The following is a 12,275-nucleotide window of genomic DNA, read 5'->3' on the forward strand; positions in this document are numbered from 1 at the left end:
ATGAGCTGGCCTGGGAGCCATCCTACTGTATGATCTGGCACAAGGTAAGTAGAGACACCCTCTTGTCTTCAACAAGATATTGAGAATGTTTTATATATATATATATTTATTTATTTATATATAGTTTTATATAAAGCATTAAATAAATAATAAATTATTACCACCAAACCTCCAACGATTTTTTATAACTCCAGTCAGGGCTCACAACTTGAGAGGGTTTGGATATTTTTCATTGCAGAAAGCTCAAACCACACGCAAACGTTTTTGTGTGTCTGTGTGCGGAGTGAAACTCTGGAACAATCTGGACTTACAACACAAGCAATGCAAAAGTACAAGTCAATTCAAACTGCTTTATAAACACCATCTCTGGTCAAAATATAGAGATGAGGGTCGTTAACTCAAACTGCTATTCTGTTTGTTAACATGTGCTCAGTGTTTCTTGATCATCATTGGTATTTGTTAATTACTGTTGTTGGCATTTGTCCATTACCGTTGTTGGTATATTGTACATTACCATTGTTGGTATATCGTTTGAATCTTCGTAGTATGAGTGAACCCAGTGTGTTGACCTCTGAATCAGGAACTGGGGTGGGATTACATAAGTTTTCTTCTTCCCACTCCCTTTCAGGCAAAATTGTATTGTTGAGATATGATCTTTATTTATTATTTGCTTATTTAATTATTTTGTTGTTGTTGTTTTTTGTTTTGTTTTTCCTTGCCTTGCCTGAAATAAATAAATAAATAAAATGAATGAATGAATGAATGTGAAACTAGCAGGATGGTGAGCATGCAGCAGTAGCAGGCTACAGTGAGGTAGGACGGATGGTTGGAGAGAACACTGACCTGGAATGGCATCTGAAGGCAGACACACAGCGTATCAAGTTCATCATCCAAGCCATCTACCATGTGCTACCCATTCTAGCTAACGTGCACATCTTGTGTAAGAGTCTTCCTCTTCTTTTCCTTTCGGGTTTTTACCTTCAGGGGTCGCCACAGCGAATCATTTGCCTTCATCTAACCCTGTCTTCTGCATCCTCTTCTCTCACATCAACTACCTTCATGCCCCTTTTCTCTACATCCATAAACCTCCTCTTTGGTCTTTCTCTAGGCCTCCTGCCTGGCAGTTCAAAACTCAGCGTCCTTCTACCAATATATTCACTATTGGAAAGGGCACATGGGGACATATCCTGAGCAGCTGCCAGGTAGCCCCCAGGAAAGGATGCTTCTGCTGGCGTCACAGTCAAGTACTGAAAATAGTGGCTGAGAACATCTCCAGGGCAGTGGCCAACAACAAATATGTCTGAAGAGGACAATGCCTTTTGTGAAATCTGGGGAGAGGTCACAATTACAGAAAACAACAGCACTCAGACTGCTTGTGTTTGCATCGGACTGGGAGCTCTGAGTGCAAGTTGCTCAAATACCATGATTTCATGTGGGAAATGCTGGATGGAAGGCTTGAAACCCCCCTGTGAGCCTAGATGTGAGATGTTGAGGTTTTGTGACTTGCTCCCTTTGCAAGATCTACACCTTGCTTGGCATCACAGAGGCTGCAAAGAAGAGAACAATCAAGTCCACCACAAAGGCTGCAGAAAGACCCTCAAGGGTAGAGCTGGATTAAAAGGCCCAAGAAGTGAGTTGTTGGGACAACCCCAGCTGGAGCACCTGAGGGAGGCTGTTTGAAGTTGAGACCCAAAACACCCAGTGATCACAGAAAACATTGCTGATGATGTGTCCCAGCACATCCAAGGATGTAATCATATACAATGAGGAAATGTGCATGGGCGTTGGATATATATTTGTGCCCTCTAGGGAAAATATGGCCCCTGGTTCAGTCTTCATTTTCCGCTGCTTGATCACAAAAATCTGTTTAATATTTCTTCTGGTGTTATCCTGCCTCTTCCAGCAAATTCTGTTAATTTTGAGCATACCTCCTGAAAGACAGGTGAACAAGAATAGTGAAAAAACCTCTGTGTGGAGGTAAACTCTTAAGAATAATCTACTTAGTTTAAACTGTTTTTCTTTCTTTTTTTTCTTCACTCATATGACAGGTAAAAAACATTACTTTTGATAGCTTATGATTTTTTTGGATAATGTTTGATTGAAGACGTTCTTAGCGGATAATTTACACTAATATTTAAATATTTCTTCAAAGGTGCAGCCCACATTAATTGGCAGCAGAAATTAATGAATATAAGAACAGCTGCTGTCTTCCCATTGTTGTATTAACAGTATTCTTGGATTCTACAGTGCAACACATAGAGCTTATCAAGGGAAAACTGTAATCACTCATGCAATGTGAAAAGAAGACAGACAGCCGTCAGCATAAATCCAGTCACATGCTGCATCTGCATACATGGAGTGAAAGTGCATCCTGGCATAAATAGCCCCTGACTGTGCAATCTGGATCACAGAATTAATGAACGCAGAGAGAATGGAAAGTGAGAAAAGAAAAGAGCTGCAGTGCCATTACTGTACACAATATGACTGATTCAATGAAACTCTAGGTTGGAGCAGTTAATCACTTGACATAAATAAGAGTAACAATTTACCTGTCTAATTTTACATGTAAAGTCAATCACATTGGGTTCTACTGAACATACTGCCTGTACTGTAGTAGGAAGCTGTTTGGCATTGATGTCGCGCTGTATGAGGGTGATAGGAGTAATCAAGAAGGGGAGGGGGCTTCTCCATAGGAAGTTCCTGCAAACAGAGTGCACCCACTTTTTAAACCCCATTTGTCTTGTTAATGCTCCCCTCTGATTACCTGATTGCACTGGATGACTGTGGAGAAATCTGATTGTGTAAAATTATATAGAGCAAACTTTTGATTGGGGAGGGATCTGGTGAGCTTGCTGCCACCATTGACAGGCTTTGTGAAATTTGGCCTCACTGATTTGAAATCAGCTAAGTGTCACGTCCCGTAATTGTAATCAGAACTTAATTTTTATCCTTGTTCTCTTTCACAGCACAACTTTTCTAATGCAAACTTTTGGAGCTTGAACAATACTGCAGTAATGTTCTACATGCAATAACAAAAAATGGCCTCATCTATTTTCAAAGAAATCTTGCTTCTGCTTGGGTCAAGGACAAGATACTGATTATGTTCTGTGTATGCATAGTTCTATCTTAAATAGCTCACAATTTCATTAGCTTCATCTCCACTGCTTAAACATGTTACATTAACCATATATACATTAGGACTTCTTGTCTATTCTTGCCCACTTCATCTGAATATTAAAACACTTTTTAAAGCTGAACCTCTTCTTGGCGCCTTTGTGGTCTAGATCAAAGCTGGTCAAATGTCAGGAATGAAGATTACAGTAAAGCAAACAAGGCCGACAGCATCTTGATTCATAACCAGCTATTGAAATAATTTTTTAAATATATGTGGGGATAAACATATTAAAAACTTCAAACGTTAAGCAAACAAGCTGAACTTCTTATCATGACACATCATCACCTAACCCCAACATTATCACAAATGTTCAGCAAATACAGTACCAGTAAAATTTTGGGCAGGTTTCATCACCAGCCAAAGGACTCCTCTCCTCAGCTGTGCACAAACCAGTTTATAATGCTTCCATTCAGGATGGTTTCTATTGCTCCTTTAGAAATGTTAATAGGTTGGCATGGAAATGTACTCTTATGTTTCCCGAACAGGAATGTTAATTCTCAGGAGCCTAAAAGTGTTTACCTGCTCCTCCTCAGATGTCCGTGTAGATTCTCAATTATCCACGTCATAGTTATCCAGATCTGTTTAAATCAATCCACTGGACATTAAGAAAGTTTCTTGAAAGTTTCTTGAAGTTGTTTCACCTCTCATCCAAGAGGCTTCTTCAGTTGTGAACTGTTCTGAACTGAAGAAGCCTCTTGGATGAGAGGTGAAACGTCTTCAAGAAACTTAAAGTCCCATGGATAGATTTAACCAGCTTCGGATGCTCCTCCTCAGGTTTATTGAGGTATCGGTATGCACCTCCCTGTTTCTAAAATCAATCAGCCCCTCAGTTTTATTGATGTTGAGCAGTAAGTTGTTCTGTGTTTTTTTCCCGGGGGCAGTATGGACTTTACGGATGACAGTTTGTCTAGGAGATCAAGGTGTGTATAAAAAATGTTCAGCTCATCTGACAGTATGTCCTCACATATGTTGATTTTGTATCCTTTGATGCTTTGAATCTCCACCTCTGCTACTGTTTCTGCTTTTCCTACATGACGCCATCTTGTTATGATGTCGTAGTATGGGTCTTTTACCTCCCACCTCTCCATTCATTCAGGATATCTGGTTAGACTTTCATTTTATTTCTTTGTAATCACTGTCTCAATAAGTATACGCCCTTGCATCAACGATTGCGACTCCACCTCATCGTGGATTTTTAGTAGGTAGTCATGTGATACCGTACGCACATTCTACTAACTGACGGCATCCTGAAGTGCACTCTGTTCCATTCATGACACACGAAAGTGCTTTGAACAGTCTATCAGAGTGTGGGAAAAGGTAATACAGATAGAAGGTGGTTTAATATCAGTATGGGGAGGGTTCATAAACGTTTAAATTACCATAAATAATAAGATAAATAGATTGTGATCTCGATCGCGGATTCCTCAATCGCGTGTGGTCCCTGGAACGCATTAACCGTAAGAAACGAGGGCGCACTGTATATATGTTCTCTTTGGGGTATCCAAACCACCACATTCAGAACTGTTGTAGGATTGTGTGTTGACATCTAAAAAGCTGTTATAGATGTTGTACAAATTAGTAAAGGCCCGAGAAGAACAGAAATAATATCCGATTGAAAAAAATAAATACAAGGGGTGGCTATGTCAGGGTTCTCTTCCTATGATGGGAATTTGATTAAAACAGATTTGAGCACTTTTTGATTAAACCCATCAACAGCAAAGTAACATCATCTGGTTGTTTGGTCATGTTGCTCTGATGACCTCATACAGACAACTGTAAATTAAAAGTGATACACAGATATAATAATATAAATACATACATTAAATGAGTTTAATGATTTAAAGAGTCTTTTGTGAGGAAGTCGGTTCTCTAAAGATGAACACATGTTACTCACTGATTTGTCATTCCTGAGTAAGTTTCATCCTTATTTTATCATTTTATTTTCCTGTAGTGGCCTCAGCCATAAACAGGCCTGTTGGAGAACAAGCATTGCTCTAAGCTATGTCATCTTGACTGGTACCAGCTTTCTCCCCTCCATTTCTGGGTTTGATACGTCACCTCTGGTGGCAGATCTGGACCACAGTCTTCGCCACTATGCAAAACATTTAGACATGAAGACTTGCAAATTAATACATTTTTTTCTCAACTGAACTATAGAGTCCGCAAAAGTGCTTCCTTCAGCATGAGTGGATGTTGTCAGCAAAGCAAAATATTTTTCTTTATTTGGTTAGAAATTCAAGGTAAATTAAAGGTGGGTAGATTTTCTTTTAAATGGCTGGTGACATTTCAATGATTGTAGCACAATCATAGGCAATCGGAAATCCATTCTTCACAACATTGCATACCCTTCATTAATTAACTTCCTATTGATCACTGACCTCGCCACTTCAACTTATTTCCATTTCACACATAGGCTTACAATTCAGTCAACTTGTGTTCTGGTAAATACGGGTCATCAGAGGAAGTGGTGAGGGCACATGGAAATTAATTTAATGTTATTATGTTCAGAATAATGTAGCTTTAATTATTTTAGCTGAACTTATCTCCGATTTAGAGATTTCAACTCTTGCTTTTATTGAAACTACCAATAAATTCTTATTGATAAAGGATTTTTCAGACATTTAAAATAAAGTTTTAGACATAAGGTCAAGGACCCTTGTAAAAACAGGCTCAGGAGAATGGAGGATTTCACAAATTTGTTCCAGTACTAACATTGCTTGTGTCTGCGTTGTGCTGAGCTCAATTTTCAAGTGAAAATGTTTGTTTCAGTTCAACCAAAAGGAGGTATTTGTGTATCGCTACAGGGACACAACATCCAAAAGGTCAGGTTAACTAAAGAAACATTAGTTAACTGTCACGGTTCGGCGTGGCAGTGCTGGTGTGTGGCAGGGGGAGGCCGAGCTTGTGGGTGGAGCCACGGCTCCACACCTGAGACTCATCCACACACCCTTTCTGATCGTCACACCTGACCTTGTTTTGGTGCTAATGACAATAAGGCTTTTTAAACCTGGCTCGATGAGAGCTCGGGACTGATTCGTTTTCTCTAGTGTGGTTGGTAGTTTCTGATTTTGTAATTCTTGTCTGTATGAAGTATTTTTGAGTTTGTTATTAAATGAGGGAGAAAAAATTTGCTTTTGGTGTCCTGCATTTGGGTCCATATTCTGACTCCCTTGACAGAGCGAAACAGCCAGAACTGGACCCAGCGGACAGCGACTTTCTTGCTGCCCTAACCAGCAGCAAGTCCTAGAATCCGGAACAGGCTGTCAAGTGGAGACAGCGGGCAAGAGACACCTGGGCATGGCTGGCAGCTTACGCTGGAATTCCAGCTCCACCTTCTCTGCTTGGCCTCGAACCTGTTCCAGTGCCCGCTCAGGTCCCCGTGCCCAGATGCCAGCCTGCTCCTGTGCCCACGTCTCGAACCCCGCCTGTTCCGGTCCCCACGGCCGGACGCCAGCCTTTTCCTGCGCCCCAGCCCGAGTCTGCTCCCATTCCTGCGCCCCCAGCCCGAGTCTGCTCCCGTTCCTGCGCCCCCAGCCCGAGTCTGCTCCCGTTCCTGCGCCCCAGCCCGAGTCTGCTCCCATTCCTGCGCCCCCAGCCCGATTCTGCTCCCGTTCCTGCGCCCCCAGCCCGAGTCTGCTCCCGTTCCTGCACCCCCAGCCCGAGTCTGCTCCCGTTCCTGCGCCCCAGCCCGAGTCTGCTCCCGTTCTTGCGCCCCAGCTCCAGTCTGCTCCCGTTCCTGCGCCCCAGCTCCAGTCTGCTCCCGTTCTTGCGCCCCAGCTTCAGTCTGCTCCCATTCCTGCGCCCCAGCCCGAGTCTGCTCCCGTTCCTGCGACCCAGCTCCAGTCTGCTCCCGTTCTTGCGCCCCAGCTTCAGTCTGCTCCCGTTCCTGCGCCCCAGCCCGAGTCTGCTCCCGTTCCTGCGCCCCAGCCCAAGTCTGATCCCGTTCTTGCGCCCCAGCTCCAGTCTGCTCCCGTTCCTTGCTTTGGTGCTAATGACCCAAAAGGCTTTTTAAGCCTGGCTCGATGAGAGCTCGGGGCTTGTTTGTTTTCTCTAGTTTTGTTGGTAGTTTCTGATTTTGTAACTCTTGTCTGTATGAAGTATTTTTGAGTTTGTTATTAAATGATGGAGAAAAAATTTGCTTTTGGTGTCCTGCATTTGGGTCCGTATTCCGCCTCCCGTGACGGTAAACATATTTATTATTAAACATAAAGCATATAGGGATATAAAAATATAGCCAGTAATTATGATGATGAAGGAAAATGGTTAAATAAACATTATGGAATGTTTCTTTTAACACAAAACAATATACATGACATCAAAAGAGTCTTCATCTGTAAACACAAAAAAATTCCATCAAACTCCAATTAAATACAATTTATGGCTGTTTCTTCAACACTAAAGAGTGAATGTGTATAAATCAATAACCTTGAATTTTGAGCTAACATTTTGAAGAAAAGACATTACTTCCTAGGGAAAAACTTAGTGAGATAGTGAAAACTAAAGAAATGGTCACGGTCCATTGTCATATGTATTTGGTGGCTTTTTTCATGAAGACTGCAGCCCAAAGAATCCTACTTTTTAAAAAAAAGGTAGAAAAATGCTCCAAACAAAAAAGACATGATGCAAAAAGCCATGCATGCATGCATACTGGCAGCATTACTATTGTTGCCAACCAATAACAGCATGTGTATGACTACAATCCAAGTGAAAAAGCCTTTCAGTCATCCTTTTTTGTGAAATCAAAAACATGCTATTTCAATGCAAGATAATTGTTTTTGACTATTAAAAGTGGGATAAAAGGTAAATTGTCAAAAATCTGAAACGTTCCTTCTGATCTCAGCTAAATGAAGTGGTGTGTCTGTATTTGATTGACAGCAGCTGGCAAGGAGCCACGGTGCCAGAGACAAACTAGAAAAACCTGCAGCCAACATATGTGCATGTGCAAGCAGTGAGTTGTTAAGTGTTATGGAAGAGTGGGCTAAAATCACATCTGCAGCTACGTTTACATGCAGTATAATGCTGCAGCAGAGCATGCAGTTAGCTACCAAATTAACATTACCAATGCACTTTTCCTGAAGTTGTTTTTAGGCTCATTATATGCAAACATAAAATATAAGAATTGATATTTGTATATTCAAGAAGGAGCCTTGCTGATGACTAATTAGTGTGTATTTGACATTGCTTTACAAAAAATACCGAGAACGAACATAAAATACTTGGACTTAGTTGTTAATGGAAAAAGACTACACTTGTAGATATTTTGTAAGAATCTTTGGAATGCCAAAATGGTGATAAAGCCGCTTCCAAACTACACAATGGATACTGTGGCAGCAATTTCCTGTATTTAGGATGGAGTTAGTTCAGGCTTACACAGAGTCAGAGCCTCAGAGCCGTTAATCTGGGTTTGTTCACACCTTAAAGTCAAACATCTTTGTTGAGTCAACTGCAGCAGAGTGGGAGGCATTCTGCAACAGGACAAATACTTTTCAGATATGGAGGGGAATATTAGTAAAGAATGTCCCAGTGACAGCCATAGTGCATGGAAGAAGCATCATTACAAACTCAACAACTCTTCAACATTTTGGACTATCTCCATGAAGCATTCTTCTTGGCTCCTGCGCCTCCAGCCACCTGCACAAGTTGTAATAAAACTGTCACAAATGAATGAAAGTCTGGAGGAGGAGGGTGGGGGTTAGCACAGATGTCCAAATAAAGTGTGAATGATTCATTTTGCCAAGATTAGTGGCATTCTCCGGCAGAAACTTTCCCATGGCAAAGGAACTCCACTGCTTTCATTACTACCCCACAGATTGTCATCATAAATTGATTTTCTCTCTGCAAGACAAATTAAATTGCACATGTAATACAACAGAAAGAACAAGAAAGTGTCTGTTTCTCCATTTTCGTCCACTTCTCCCATTCCTTCCCTTCTCTTTGTTGTCCCCTTTTTCTCAGTTTCCCATGTCTCTCACATCTAAGTGATCCAGAGTGTTCAAACTTAAATTAAGATCTCTGGCAAGATAAACAGTTAAAACCAGTTCCCATAGTTACAGCTCACACAGCATGGTGATTGCATTATAATCCGACAGCAATCAACTCTAAATGAAATGGGGATGATAAGGGTTCTATTCTGTGTGTGTGTGTGTGTGTGTGTGTGTGTGTGTGTGTGTGTGTGTGTGTGTGTGTGTGTGTGTGTGTGTGTGTGTGTGTGTGTGTGTGTGTGTGTGTGTGTGTGTGTGTGCGCGCACATACGTGCCTGCGGATGCATTCTTGAATGCGGCTTATTTCTTTCTTTTGTTTAACTTAGATTTTTATTACCTTCCAATCAGGTCAGCTCCATAGTGGAGGTTTTTTGGACAAACATGTCAATGATGTGGAAAAAATGAAATTAAGACGTTACAGAAAGGACTCTTGTGAAAAAAATTTGTAAATGGTTTCAATTACCACAAAAACATAAAATTGAGTTGAACCCTCAGCAATGGGTAATCCTAGTCTATTGACATCAACAATAGAAAATATATCCACAATTTTTATGCCAACATTCTAACATAACGTCTCACAATGACATAAAGACTAGAAGTTCCTGTTCAACCTAATAAACCACCAGTTACAGGACAGTTGGGCATTTCTCCACACACTTGGGCCCTAATGTATTTCTCATTCCTTCCCAACTTGCCTACTCTTAATTTGCTTCCCTCTCTGTCGCTGGCTATCAGATATCAGCTACTCTCATCACCTTAGTCACATCTATCCAATACCCAAAGACACACCTGTATTCTTAGCCAATCATCTTGCTGCCATCTGATTCTCTTTGTGCATCTAGTTCATTCATGTTGCTGTCACACACACACGCACGCACGCACACACACACACACACACACACGCACGCACGCACGCACGCACGCACGCACACACACACACACACACACACACACACACACACACACACACACACAACCCTCATCTCCCCTTCATCACTAAGTCCTAACAACTTAATCATTTCAGTAGCCTCAGCAGTTTCAGCAGTCATAAGCCACAACCACCAATCACCGGTATTTGGATTCTATGAGCAATTATCTTCCTGCTGCTCAAAACTCAGAGTCTAAAAAAAAAAAAGTCCCTCTCACCCTTGTAGGGTGGTATCTGTATCATCCTCAAGCTCAGGTCCTCTACCAGAGGCCTGGGAGTTTGAGGGTTCTACACAGTAATTTAGCTGTTCCTAGTACTGCCTACTTCTGGACTGAGGCTTCAGATGTTGTTCCAGAAGTCAGCTGGAGCCACTCTCCCAGTTTGGAGGTCACTGCCCCAAGTGCTTCTACTACCACGGGGACCACGTTATCCTCGACCTTCCACATATTTTCCAGCTGTTCTTTCAACCCTTGATACTTCTCAATCTTTTCGTGTTCGTTCTTCTTGATTTTGACGGCAGCAAGAATTGCCACATCTATCACTACTGCTCTCTTCTGCTGTTTGTCCACCACCACTATTGGTTAGCCAGCAGCTGTTTGTCAGTCTGGAAGCTGAAGTCCCACAGGATCTTAGCCTTGTTGTTCTCAACCACCATGTATGCTGATCCGGCTAGTATCTTACACCCTGCTACGACCTGCTGGACTGTCTCTAGGGCTTCTTTACATAGCCTGTACCTTGGGTCAGATCCACAGTGGTAGATATTGGCCTCTGTTACTTTTGTACTTAGGGGCTGTTCTTGTGCTGCCGTGGTTAGTGCCCCTGTGCTATCTGTCAGTCCAGATTTATCCAGCCATTGGTAGGTCTTCTTGATATCAGCCTTTTCCTTTATCTGACAGTGGTACATGCCATGTAGGGGCTTGTCCCTCCATGTTGTCTCCTCCTCCTCTCTCATGAGGTTTCTACTGTCTGAGTCATTCAATGGGCAGTTCATCTTTTGGTGCCATCTTCCTGATGTACTCTTGGATTTTCGATATTTCATCCTGGACAGTGGCCCTGATGCTCACTAGTTCTTGGCCTCCCTCTTTCCGCTTAGTGTACAGCCTCAGGGTTTTGGACTTGGGGTGAAACTCTCCATGCATGTTGAGGAACTTTCTAGTCTTGATATCTGTGGCTATTATCTCCTCCTTTGGCCAGCCTGTGATCCCAGCGGGGTGTCTGATTACTGGCAGTGCATATGTGTTGATGGCTCGGACCTTGTTATTACCAATCAGCGGACTTCTCAGGACTTGCCTTACTCTCTGGATGTATTTGGCTGTGGTTAACTTCCTTGCAGCCTTCTCATTATTGCCATTAGCCTGTGGGTTTCCAAGGCATTTGTATCTGTCCTGGATGTCTCCTATCCTGCCCCCTGGTAGGTCAACTCTTTCAGTTCTGATCATTTTGTCTCTTCTAGATACCATCTGATACCACCTCTGACATTCTTTCTTGGATTTCTACCATTGAGATGGTTACTGGTTCTTGTTCTGGGAGACTGCTGTGGTCAGTTCTCAGGTCCACTGGCCACTGGGCATCAGTGTTGTGTGATGCTTCTCTTTCCCATGTGCCCTTCCAGTATTTCCCCACCTCAGCTCTTGGTGGGTATGACCAGCTGCTGTAATCTCCCTGCCACTGAGAGCAGACCTTTGCTGGCTGAGTGGAGAAGGTTTTGTTTAATTTTTTTTTTAATTTTATATACAGGTTTGATCCCGGAAGGGAAATTAAGAGAGCACACTCTAGCTACTGATTACAAACGCATGCATACATATATGTGAGTACAGGCCCCTGTATCACACACACACACACACAAAGGGGCCTGTAGGCATGCAGGGGAGGTAGAGTGGCAGGCAGCTCCTTCTTGGTGCGCCTCAAATGAGCAATTTGTAAAGGGGACGGCACCTTGCTCAAGGGTGCCTCGGCAGTGCTCCGGAGATGAGCTGACACCTCCCACTGTTAGCTCACCTCCGGGTATTTTTGGGGGGGCGGGAGCGGGAATCGAACCGCCGATCTCAAATCATAGGACGACCTGCTCTACCGCCCGCTTTACCACTGAGCCACTGCCGCCCCTATTATTCTCATGGCCTCTATCTCCTTTGTGTATCTCTTATCCAGAACTGTTAGGATCTGTTTGGCAGTTTCTAGTGCTTCAGGTATG

Source organism: Antennarius striatus, chromosome 7 (genome assembly GCF_040054535.1).
Source record: "Antennarius striatus isolate MH-2024 chromosome 7, ASM4005453v1, whole genome shotgun sequence".
Taxonomy (NCBI): domain Eukaryota; kingdom Metazoa; phylum Chordata; class Actinopteri; order Lophiiformes; family Antennariidae; genus Antennarius; species Antennarius striatus.